This window comes from Corythoichthys intestinalis, chromosome 16 (genome assembly GCF_030265065.1).
Source record: "Corythoichthys intestinalis isolate RoL2023-P3 chromosome 16, ASM3026506v1, whole genome shotgun sequence".
NCBI lineage: Eukaryota > Metazoa > Chordata > Actinopteri > Syngnathiformes > Syngnathidae > Corythoichthys > Corythoichthys intestinalis.
The window spans coordinates 50355658-50368437 of record NC_080410.1 but is presented as its reverse complement, the minus strand read 5'-3'; positions in this window follow the sequence as shown (position 1 = coordinate 50368437).

Here is a 12780-nt window from a genome sequence, read left to right as displayed (position 1 = left end):
ATTTGAATGACTTTGAACGTGGCATGCTTGTTGGTGCCAGAAGGGCTGGTCTGAGTATTTCAGAAACTGCTGATCTACTGGGATTTTCACGCACAATCATCTCTAGGGTTTACAGGGAATGGTCCGAAAAAGAAAAAATATCCAGTGAGCAGCAGTTCTGTGGGTGGAAATGCCTTGTTGATGCCAGAGGTCAGAGGAGAATGGCCAGACTGGTTGGAGCTGGTAGAAAGGCAACAGTGACTCAAATAACCACCCATTACAACCAAGGTAGGCAGAAGAGCATCTCTGAACGCACATTACGTCGAACTTTGAGGCAGATGGGCTACAGCGGCAGAAGACCACTCCTTTCAGCTAAGAACAGAAAACTGAGGCTACAATTTGCACAAGCTCATCAAAATTGGACAATAGAAGATTGGAAAAACGTTGCCTGGTCTGATGAGTCTCGATTTCTACTGCAACATTCGGATGGTAGGGTCAGAATTTGGCGTCAACAACATGTAAGCATGGATCCATCCTGCTTTGTATGAACGGTTCAGACTGGTGGTTGTGGTGTAATGGTGTGGGGAATATTTTCTTGGCACTCTTTGGGCCCCTTGGTACCAATTGAGCATCGTTGGAACGCCACAGCCTACCTGAGTATTGTTGCTGACCATGTCCATCCCTTTATGACCACAATGTACCCAACTTCTGATGGCTACTTTCAGCAGGATAATGCGCCATGTCATAAAGCTGGAATCATCTCAGAATGGTTTCTTGAACATGACAATGAGTTCACAGTACTCAAATGGCCTCCGCAGTCACCAGATCTCAATCCAATAGAGCATCTTTGGGATGTGGTGGAATGGGAAATTGGCATCATGGATGTGCAGCCGACAAATCTGCACCAACTGTGTGATGCCATCATGTCAATATGGGCCAAACTCTGTGAGGAATGCTTCCAGCACCTTGTTGAATCTATGCCACGAAGAATTGAGGCAGTTCTGAAGGCAAAAGGGGGTCCAACCCGTTACTAGCATGGTGTACCTAATAAAGTGGCTGGTGAGTGTACATTTCGAGTGATGACGTCACTCACAACCCTTCCGTAACTCCCCGCGGCTGACGGAGTGTACCAACTTTCTCAATTACAGAGGGGTGTCCCAACAACTAGCGCAAAGGTAGCACAAACAAATGGCACTTCTTAGGGTCCATTTTGCAGTAAATGGGGATATTATTTTGAGTGATGACGTAACTCGCAGGCCCCCATTCACTGCGAAATACAGTCCCTGACAAAAGTCTTGTCGCTTATCCATTTTGTAGAAACAATTGCTAATAACCTGACTTTTAATTATTCAATTGGTTTCAGAAATGGCTCATATGAAAGCTAAGACCCTCCCAAATGATGCTGAATGTACTTTTTTTTTTTCACTGAAAAAAGATTGATCATTTAATGAAGACATAAAGGTCAAAGTTTTGTCACCTACAGAAAGTAGTGTGAAAATTGAACAAAAAATGTACTTCAAATACAAAAATATGTTGCCTAACATAAGCGAATGAAGTAGTAGTGCTGTGAGATCCAAATTTAATATTTTGTATGACTTCCATCGGCTTCAGCAAGGATTCATACAATTTATTGATGAAGTCATCAGGAACATCAAAGAAAGCAGTCTTGCATGCCTCCCGGAGTTCATCAACATTCTTGGGTTTCGTCTTCCATGCTTCTTCTTTCATCCTGTTCATGTCTGGTGACTGGGCTGGCCAGTCCTGGAGGATCTTGCTCTTCTTTGCCTTGAGGAACTTTGAGTTAGAGATTGAAGTATGCGATGGAGCACCATCCTGCTGCAGAATTTGTCCCTTTTTATGGTTAGGAATGTAAGAGGCTGCTAGGATTTGTTGAAATTTCAGACTATTTATGTTGCCTCCCATCCTACACATCTCTCGCACACCCCCATACTGGATGTAAACCCAGACCATGATTTTGCCACCACCAAACTTCACTGTTTTGTGGCAAAAGGTGGATTTTTCAGATGAATCATCCATTGAATTGAACCACAATCGCTGCAAATATTACAGGAGACCTACTGGAGCCCGCATGGATCAGAGATTCACTCAGAAAACAGTGAAGTTTGGTGGTGGCAAAATCATAGTCACCAGACATGAACAGGATGAAAGAGGGTACACAAGACGGTACACAAGAAAGTCCGCCCGTCTCATCAGATCATAGGACATGGTTCCAGTAATCCATGTGCTTTGTTGACATGTCTTCAGCAAACTGTTTGCTGGCTTTCTTGTGTACCGTCTTCAGAAGAGCCTTCCTCCTGGGGTGACAGCCATGCACACCAATTTGATGTAGAGTGCGGCGTATGATCTGAGCACTAACAGGCTCACCCCCCACCTCTTCAATCTCTGCAGCAATGCTGACAGCACTCCTGTAACGAGTCACGTGACATTTTGGAGGGAAAATGACAGTCAGTACTCAATTTGGACATTTAGGGATGTAGTTTCGAAGGGGTGTAGTCACTTTTGTTGCCAGGGGTTTAAATATTAATGACTATATTTTGAGTTATTTTGAGAGGGAAATAAATGAACTGTATTATATAAGCTGCACACAGACTACTTTTCATTGTGTCAAAGTGACATTTTGTCAGTGTTGTCCCATGAAAAGATATACAGTGGGGCAGAGATTGTGTAAGTTCTCCCAAACGAGGCCAAACGTTTTCTGTAACTCTTCACAAGCTTTTCACACACTGTTGCTGGTATTTTGGCCCATTCCTCCATGCAGATCTCCTCTACAGCAGTGATGTTTTGGGGCTGTCGAAGGGCAACACGGACTTTCAACTCCCTCCACAGATTTTCCCTGGGGTTGAGATCTGGAGACCGGCTAGACCACTCCAGGACCTTGAAATGCTTCTTACGAAGCCACTCCTTTGTTGCCCTGGCTGTGCGCTTGGGATCATAGTCATGCTGAAAGACCCAGTCACGTCTCATGTTCAATGCCCTTGCTGATGGAAGGAGATTTTCACTCAAAATCTCTCGATACATGGCCCCATTCATTCATTCCTTTACACAGATCAGTCGTCCTGGTCCCTTCGCAGACAAACAGCCCCAAAGCATGATGTTTTCACCCCCATGCTTCACAGTGGGTATGGTGCAATTTAGTATTCTTTATACTCCAAATGAGAGTCATCAAATGCCAAATGCTCTCTGGCGAACCGCAGACGGGCCTGGACGTGTACTTTCTTCAGCAGGGGGACACGTCTGGCAGTGCAGGATTTGAGTCCCTGGCGGCGCATTGTGTTACTGATAGTAGCCTTTGTACTGTGGTCCCAGCTCTCTGTAGGCGGTCACCGCTCTTGTTATCATTTTGACACCACGGGGTGAGATCTTGCATGGAGCCTCAGATCGAGGGAGATTATCAGTGGTCTTGTATGTCTTCCATTTTCTATTATTTGCTCCCACAGTTGATTTCTTTACACCAAGCGTTTAACCTACTGCAGATTCAGTCTGCCCAGCCTGGTGCAGGTCTACAATTTTGTCTCTGGTGTCCTTCGACAGCTCTTGGTCTTGGCCATAGTGGAGTTTGGAGTGAGACTGACACTTGTGGACAGGTGTCTTTTATACCAATAATGAGTTAAAACAGGTGGCATTAATACAGGTAACGAGTTAAACCACGTTAGAAGAAGTTAGACCTCTTTGACAGCCAGAAATCTTGCTTGTTTGTAGGCAACCAAATTAGGGCTGCAGCTATCGATTATTTTAGTAGTCGATTAATCGATGAGCCAGCAGTTCGAATAATCGAGTAATCGGATAAGGAACATGAAAAATTAAATTATCTGAGCTGAGCCTCCAACAGTATAAAAAAATGAATAAATGAGGATCTAGGTACAACAAAAGAACAATTGGCTAACTTACATAGCAAAAGTCCGCGAGTTGAAACGCTATAATATGCTAACTTTTTTACAATGCTCTTAACAAATGGTTCAGACACATATTCCCACAAAGATAGGCTATAAACTAAATAACGGATAGATAATACAAAAAAAAAAAAAAAATCATTCGCTCAAACAAAAACATAGCTTATGTTGGTCTGAACAGGGAGCATCTGAATTCAGCCATTGTGAAATGAGACAGACTAGAAGATAGTGTATCCACACAAATCAATAAAACTAAATGCAAACACTTTCAAAATAAACCATTACAACGCCACTTAAACGAATACTCGAAGCAGCAAAATTTAATTCGAATCTTTTTTTCTAATCGAATACTCGAGTTAATCGATTAATCGTTGCAGCACTAAACCAAATACTTATTTTCCACTCTAACTTGGAAATAAATTCTTTAAAAATCAAACAATGTGATTTTTTTTTTTTTTTTCACATTCTGTCTCTCATGGTTGAGGTTTACCCATGTTGACAACTACAGGCATCTCTAATCTTTTCAAGTAGGAGAACTTGCACAATGGTGGTTGACTAAATACTTATTTGCCCCACTGTACTTAAACATCTGCAGTAATGCGTAGAGGTGTGCAAAATTTCCAATTCTTAGATTATTCGCGATTCGGCCGTGGAAGATTCGAGAACGATTCACAAACATCCAAATTCCGATTATTGAAATATGCCAAGTAAAGCGGAAGTACACAACACTCAGCGCGCCGCGCGGTCTTCGGGACAGAACGGAGCGAGAGTAACTAAACATCATGCTTCTCATTACCCGGCCCCTCGGGTAATGCCAATGCTCAACTCACGGCTCTAGCTCAACTCATGCCACGTTATAAAAAAATACAACAACATACCTGACTGCTGCCGAAAAGCTGCGACAAAGTACATCCATATAATGTTACGGTGGATATCATTTATATAGGACTAGATGCAATATAGATTTGGTAGTGTTAGCAGCACATCTACAAAAAGCTAGATGCGGGCGTTAGTAAACGGCCGCCATCTTAAAGCAGTACACTTCCCTGCAAGGCTGTTGTCGCGAACCTTCCAAGCAAACCTAATTAACTTTTTATCTAAAATACTCCGAAATCGGTAAAATATTGACTTGAATCTATCTTTAAAATAGTTTTAAAACTTTCACATGACGAAAGTAGACAAAAGGGAAATTATGGAATAACGGGAGCAATTTTAACAAATTTAACGGTTGATTCACAACATTAAATTAATTGAATATAGTTTAAAGCTGCTGATACAGAATGGGGACTGGAGTTTTTTATTTAATGTTATTTTTGTATATTTGTTTACTGCTATATGTTAACTTGATACTGAAATAGTAGTGTGGTTTAGCCTGAGAGTATTTTTGAACAATTTTGGAACTAATGTACAAAACATTAAAAGAAAAAGAGAAAAAAAAAGGAGGGGGGTGCATCAATAATCGTTTTATAATCGAATCGGAGCCTCTGAATCGTAATCATAATCGAATCGTTAGGTGCCCAAAGATTCCCAGCTCTAGTAATGCGAGGGGTGTACTGACTTTTGTGATACACTTTAGCACAAACGTTTGACATTATTAGATGTTAGGTTAGGTGCATGTATCAAAGGGGAAAGTTTCTGCATTGGGGCCTTATACTGCAATCTACCTTTTAGGCTAATTTGTGGCTAATTAGAACAGACAATACAGTACAAATTCGGGCTGTTGTGTAATTACAATTGATTTTGAATCAATCAGGCGCTAAATAGAGTACACTACTTGGAGGCAGAACAGAAATTACAGATTCAGTCTACTGTGGTACAAACAAGAGCGGAATGACGTCAACAGACTGTCAATAAAAGATATGTAGTCAAGTGTTAATGCCAGACCATGGTTGAGGTCGAATATGTTCAACTCCGTGAATGTCCATTTTTACAAAGTGCAGAACTGAAAAAAAATCAGAAATCGATCAACTTGCGCAGGTCAAGTATGGATGGTGAGTTTGCTGAAATTGATTGACGTCTCTTATTTTAAAACCCTTTCCGATGTACGCGGCTTGGTAGGAGGCTCAAAAGTTGCCTATGTAGAAATGGTCAATGTTAACATTGACAAAATCCATTATGCCTAACACGGTTTCATTTCTCTCCTGGAGTTGTTGACAAAAAGACACCGACGGCATAGCGCTCGATAGATTCGTCTCCACTTGCAATCATGTCCATGAACAGTTTTTCTTGCTGGAATAAAATCTAAATATGTCCAAGAAAGCAACGTGCCTTGCGTTCATTTCCTGACATATTATTTGTTTTCAAGTGCTCTGCCAGGAAAAGGTTCTATTTTCTGTTGCATTTTATTCCGATGACTTCCACTGGAGGGCAGTGTGTGCCTCCCATACTGTAATTGGGTCCATTTGCACTCTCCGGTGTGCAGAGGCAGCCAACAAAGCACGATTCCAGCATCCTTTGGAATCTCAGCACGCTTCCAGCCCTGACATCTGATGACACACGCCACTCCTCCTCACCTCTATTTCAAGTTCAACACTCTCCTTACAGCGTAAGTATAAAACAACATGTTTCCCCTCTGCAATTGTGCAACCTCTACACTTGAGACACACACTTAACATTTTCAAAAAGAAATCATGGACACTTATCAACATTTCTCGAACATAAAAACAACAACAAAAAATCAGTCGACTCTTGATAAAGAGTCATTGCAACACACTAATCTTTCCAGCAAACTCTTCACCCAAGACCTTGTGTCCACATACACTGCAGGGCAAAAGTATTGGCACCCCTGCAATTCTGTCAGATAATGCTCAATTTCTCCCAGAAAATGATTTGGTAGAAATATCTTCATTTATTTTGCTCGCAATTAAAAACATAAAAGATAATGGGAAAAAAAAGACAAATCATTATCATTTTACACAAAAGTATTGGCACTAGAGCTGAAACGAATACTCGAGCAACTCGAGTTTAAAAACTGATCCGAGTAATTTTATTCACCTCAAGTAATCGTTTATTTTGACAGCTCTAAGCATCACGTTTTGCTCGGACTACTTTTAATGCGGGACAACGCCCCGATGTCACGTGCGTAGAGGAAGAAGCAAAAAAACTTACTGCAGCTGACACCCGCTACAAAAGACGCTGACGTTGTTGTAAAAAAACTAGCCCGCATGATGCTACGTAAGTAGCACGTAGCATCTGATGCGTCTCATAGGCTACGTTCATACTACAGGTCTTAATGCACGAATCCGATTTTTTGTCATATCCGTTTTTTTGGCGTGCCCGTTCAGACTGCCTTTATCCATTGAGACCGTTCAAGTATTACGCATGCGCACTAATTCGCAGTCCGACACCCGCTAAGCAAGAAGACGCGCATGCGCAGAACAATCAAAACAAATGACAGACGTCATCCGTCATTCCAGGGATATCATATTTTGCTTTTCAAAAGGTGGACACAAATAACAGACATAAATAATCCCCGTTTAGGCAAATATTCAAAGTTTATATGGATCGATAACATGCACGCACTGTCCGTGCACGTCACACACACATACGGGCAGTTTGTCCCGACTCTCGGCCGTGGAGGCAATGTTGAAATATTGCTCACTTGGAACAGAGAGAAAACTGAGCATTCTTAGGCTTATCCTCAACCCATTTTTATTTTTTATGACTGTTGTCAAGCTCAGCTCTTCCTCAAAAGCCGTGTTCACTGCAAGCTAGGCGCTAATAACGCACAGGTGCATCGCTACGGTAACGACTCTCTCGCTATTTGATGACGTAATTGCTGCATTAAATCCGATTTGCGGGACTGGACAGTACAGACCGCCGCGACAGTCTGGAAAAATGTGGCCCAGATCGGATTTAGACCAAATACGAAAGTGACCCAGATCGGATTTGAAATGGTCCCGTTCTATGCGACTTGTCACATTCAGACCGTCAAGTTAATGCCTCACTCGAGTCGGAAAAACACGAAAAAATCGGATTCGTGCATTAAGACCTGTAGTATGAACGTAGCCATAGAGATCACATGTATGTTGAACTAGATGCAAAATGACAGACTCGGCCGCGTCTGGGCAGCGTTAGTAAACAGCCGCCATCTTAAAGCAGTAGAGCGCTAAGCGCTAATAAAGAGCGCTAAGCGCTAATAAATAAGATTAACGTTACTGTCACTAGCTCAAGTAACGTTAGCCCTGCGGAGGCCTAGGTTTCTATTAATTATGACCACTGTCGACGCGTGGCTAACGTGTCTTACATACAGGCTTTAACATAACAAAGCGTTGTGGAGTGATGAGGGTGTAAAATAAATACTTAATCATGCTAACTATCAATTTTAGCTCAGTAGTCATTGCTGGATAAAACACCAAGTAGCACTGGTCCCTAATGTGCTCTAATACAGCCTGTATCATACATTTATTTTGAACACTGCAAAAACTCAAAATCCTATCAGAACTTAAAGTTTAGACTAACTTAAAACTTAACTAGAACGTAAAAATGGCTTGTCACAAATAGAAATTCAATGGAAACACGTGAGGAAAAATCCTAACTTTTAAGTGATGTGTGTTTTCAAGCGTAATGGCATTTTTAGGTCAGAAATATATATATATATATAATTTTTTTAACAATCAGATCTAAAAGTTTTTTGAGTGAAAGCAGTGAATTAGTCTTTTTTTTTTATTCTAGTTACATCTGAGATGCAATTGTTGGCTGTTTTAAACAATGTACATCGAAAATAAAGGCATTGATTGACTGAAAATGGTTCAATATTAGATGAAATGTCTTGTTTTCTCATGTATATTCATAATTGCTCTTCACCTAAAAATATATGTTTTATCCGATATTACTTGATTACTAAAATATTCGATAGCTGCAGCCCTAATTGGCACCCTTTGAAAAATCATGTGATTCTTCTCTAATTTGTAAACATAATAGCACCTGTTACTTACCTGCTGCACACAACAGGTGGTGGCAATAATTTAATCTCACTTCCAAGTAGAGATGTCCCGATCCGATATTTGGATCAGATCGGACGCCGATATGGGCAAGAAAATGCGCATCGGTATCGGATCGGCCAACATGGAAAAATTCCGATCCAGACTTCCGATCCAGTTTTTTTTTTTTTTAAAGTCTGGTCCGGGTTTTCCAGCGCACCGATTTACATAATCCATTCCAGTTTTTGCTTCGGTTTCCCTAAAATCCGGTCCGCATTTTACGGCACACCTTCAACACACTACATTTACATTACCGTCTCCCAATTTACCGAGAGACTTTATTGGTAAAAATGTCAGCTGTGTGGGATCATTTCACCTTAAAGGACGACAAAGACGAAGAGGCAGAGTGCAACATATGCCACAATAAAGTCAAGCGTGGTGGTAAAGCTGTAAGAAGTTTTTATACAACCAACCTAATCAACCATTTAGCGAAATACCACCGCAAACAAAATAAGAGGTATGTTAAGAAAACCGAAGACAAAAAGAAAGGCCCTACGCAACTAACACTGGCAGAAACTTTTGCTATGCGTGACAAACTGGCACTCGACAGTCCCAAAGCCCAGGGAATAACAAGAGTCATTGCCGAAGAATTCATTCTGGATGACAAGCCATTATCTCTCGTGAGTAAAGACGCACCATCCAACACTTGGAACCACGGTACAACATGCCCAGCCATCATTACATCCTTGAGCGATTCGGCCGTGGAAGATTCGAGAATGATTCACAAACATCCAAATTCTGATCATTGAAATATGTCCAGTAAAGCGGAACTAATACACAGCGGTCTTCGGGACGCAATGAGAAACGGACCGCTTTGCGTCCCGAGAGTAAACATCATGCTTGTCATAGACCCGGGTAATGCCAATGCTCAACTCACGGCTTTAGCTCAACTCATGCCGCTGGATAAAAAAAAACACAAGAATACCTGACTGCTGCTGACAGCCGCTACAAACTACGTCAACATCGTTTACTGTAGATAAAAGAGATCATATGTATATAGAACTAGATGCAAAATGACAGACTCCACGGTGTTAGCAACATTGAAGTATTGAAAACTACTTGCGTTAGTAAACAGTCGCCATCTTAAAGCAGGAGACTTCCCTAGTAGGCTGTTGTGAACCTTCCAACCGAACCTAATTAACTTTTTATCTAAAATACTCCTAAATCGGCAAAATCATGACTTGAATCTATCTTAAAAACAGTTTTAAAACGTTCACATGTCGAAAGTAGACGGAAGGGAAATTATGGACTAACGGGAGCAATTTCACAACTTTAACAGTTGATTCGCAAAATTAAATGAATTGAATGTAGTTTAAAGCAGCTAATACAGAATGGGGACTTGAGTATTTTATTTACTGTTTTAAGATGTTAACTTGATACTGAAATAGTTGTTTATTTAAACCTGAGAGGCTTTATATACAATTTTTTTTAACTAATGCACGAAACCCTAAAACCATCTAATAGTTTGGGGGATTTGGGGGATTTTCCACTGGAGTTGTTGGTGTGTTTTGCTTTTTTAAGACAGTTTACAATATTATTTGCACGTTTTACTGACTGACTATACCATTTCTGTTTGTTTATAATGTTTTGTGTTTGTCACTAAATAAACAGGTTAGTTTCTTGTTACCAACTGTTGTGTGTTATTCAAATTCACCTAATTCAGCTGGCTAGTTGTTATCAAGAGTACTAAAAACTTTTTCAACATGAGTCCGACAACTAAGTAAGGAGGCTAAATAACTTTAACACATGCGCAGATAGGCCGGTATCGGTCAGTATCGGTATCAGATCGGAAGTGCAAAACAATATCGGTATTAGATTGGAAGAGCAAAAACCTGGATCAGGACATCCCTGCTTCCAAGCAGTTAAATGGATTAAAGTTGACTCAACCTCTGTCCTGTGTCCTAGTGTGTACCACATTGAGCATGGAGAAAAGAAAGAAGACCATAGAACTGTCTGAGGACTTGAGAAGCAAAATTGTTGGGAGTAACACACAACGTCATGTGTGGAGGAAAAATGGAACAGCTCACCAACATCAACAACTCATCCCCACTGTGAAGCATGGTGGAGGGAGCATCATGATTTGGGGCTGTTTTGCCGCCTCAGGGCCTGGACAACTTGCAATCATTAATGGAAGAATGAATTCAAAAGTTTCAGAGAGTTTCAAGTTGAGTTTCAAGAGTTTTCAGTTGATTACTAGATTACTAAAATATTCAATAGCTGCAGCCCTAAAATCAGTAGGACGTAGAAACTAAGACAATCGAAACAGGAAATAAAATTATACATAAAAATCGCATTTAATCACGAATAGAATAAGGAAAAAATAAAAAATACTACTACTACTACTACTAATAATAATTGAAATCAGCAATGGAGATAAAGCACAAGAGGAATAGAAAGCAAATAGATTGAAATATATAAATAGTTATGGATATGCTGTGCTAAACAAGAGCGTTTTTAGCCCTGCTTTAAAGGAGCTAACAGTTTGAGCATACTTCAGACCTTCAGGTAACCTCTTCCAGAGGTGAGGAGCATAATAACTATATGCTGCCTCACCCTGCTTGGTTCTTATTCTTGGAACATACCGGTTCCAGAGACCGGTTCCAGATGACCTTAGGGGTTTCATAGGAATCTAACAAATCAATCATGTATTTTGGTCCAAGGCCATTAGGTGTTTTGTAGACGAGCAGTAGTATTTCATAGTCTATCCCAGACATGTCCAAAGTCCGGCCCAGTGGCCAAATGCGGCCCTCAGCCTGTGTCATAAAATCAATAATGTCTGGCCCGCAAACAGACTTAATAAATTGGTCAGCAGTACTGCTACCAGCATATGAAGTAGCTTACACACTAAATACTGCTCCTCATACACCCACTAAAAGGCAGCAGCACTCTAAGCAACATTACCCTGTGTTACCTTTTACTCCCAATTTTCTAAAATGGCAACAATCAACAAAAAAAAGAAAGTTGACTGCGACGGACAACGCTTCAAGGATAGGTAGAAATTGGACTATTTCTTCACTAAAATACGCAACAACTGTGTCTGCGTCATTTGCAAAGAGACATTCGCTGTTTTTAAAGAGTTCAATGTGAGGCGATATTACCAAACAAGACACGCTGACATGTACGACAAGATTACAGGGAAGATACGTAGCGAGAATTTGAAGCAACTTGAAGCTAGTTTAATTTTAAAGCAGCAGTATTTCACAAGAGCCCGAGAGTCGAAAGAGAACGCCACAAAGGCTAGTTGCGAGATTGTTGAAATAATTAATTTTAAAAAATAATGAAGCGAATATGACACACAGAATGGCTTGCTAAAATTTGATCAAAAATATTGTTCTACGTAAAGGACGTCAGCCAAGGTCGGCCCCCCACATTTTTACCACACCAAATCTGGCCCCCTTTGCAAAAAGTTTGGACACCCCTGGTCTATCCTTTGACTCACCGGAAGCCAGTGTAACGATTTCAAAACTGGTGTAATGTGGTCTAATTTCCTTGTATTTGTGAGGACTGGCTGCAGCATTCTGTACTAGCTGCAGTTTCTTGACTGATTTTTTATTCAAGACCTGTAAATATACCGTTGCAATAGTCCAATCTGCTGAAAATTAATGCATGCATAAGTTTTTCCATGTCTTGTTGAGTCAGAAGCCCTTAATTCTGGCTATATTTTTTAGGTGGTAATAAGCAGATTTAGTGACGGACTTTAGATGGCTATCAAATTTTAGGTCTGAGTCAATAATTACGCCGAGATTTCTGACTTCATTTGTAGCTGTAAGTGACATTGTGCTAAGGTGCCTGCTTATCGTTGACCTTTCCTTTTTTGGCCCGAAAATGATCACTTCTGTCTTCTCCACATTGAATTGGAGAAAATTCTGGCACATTCATTCATTTATTTAATGAATGCATTTACTCAG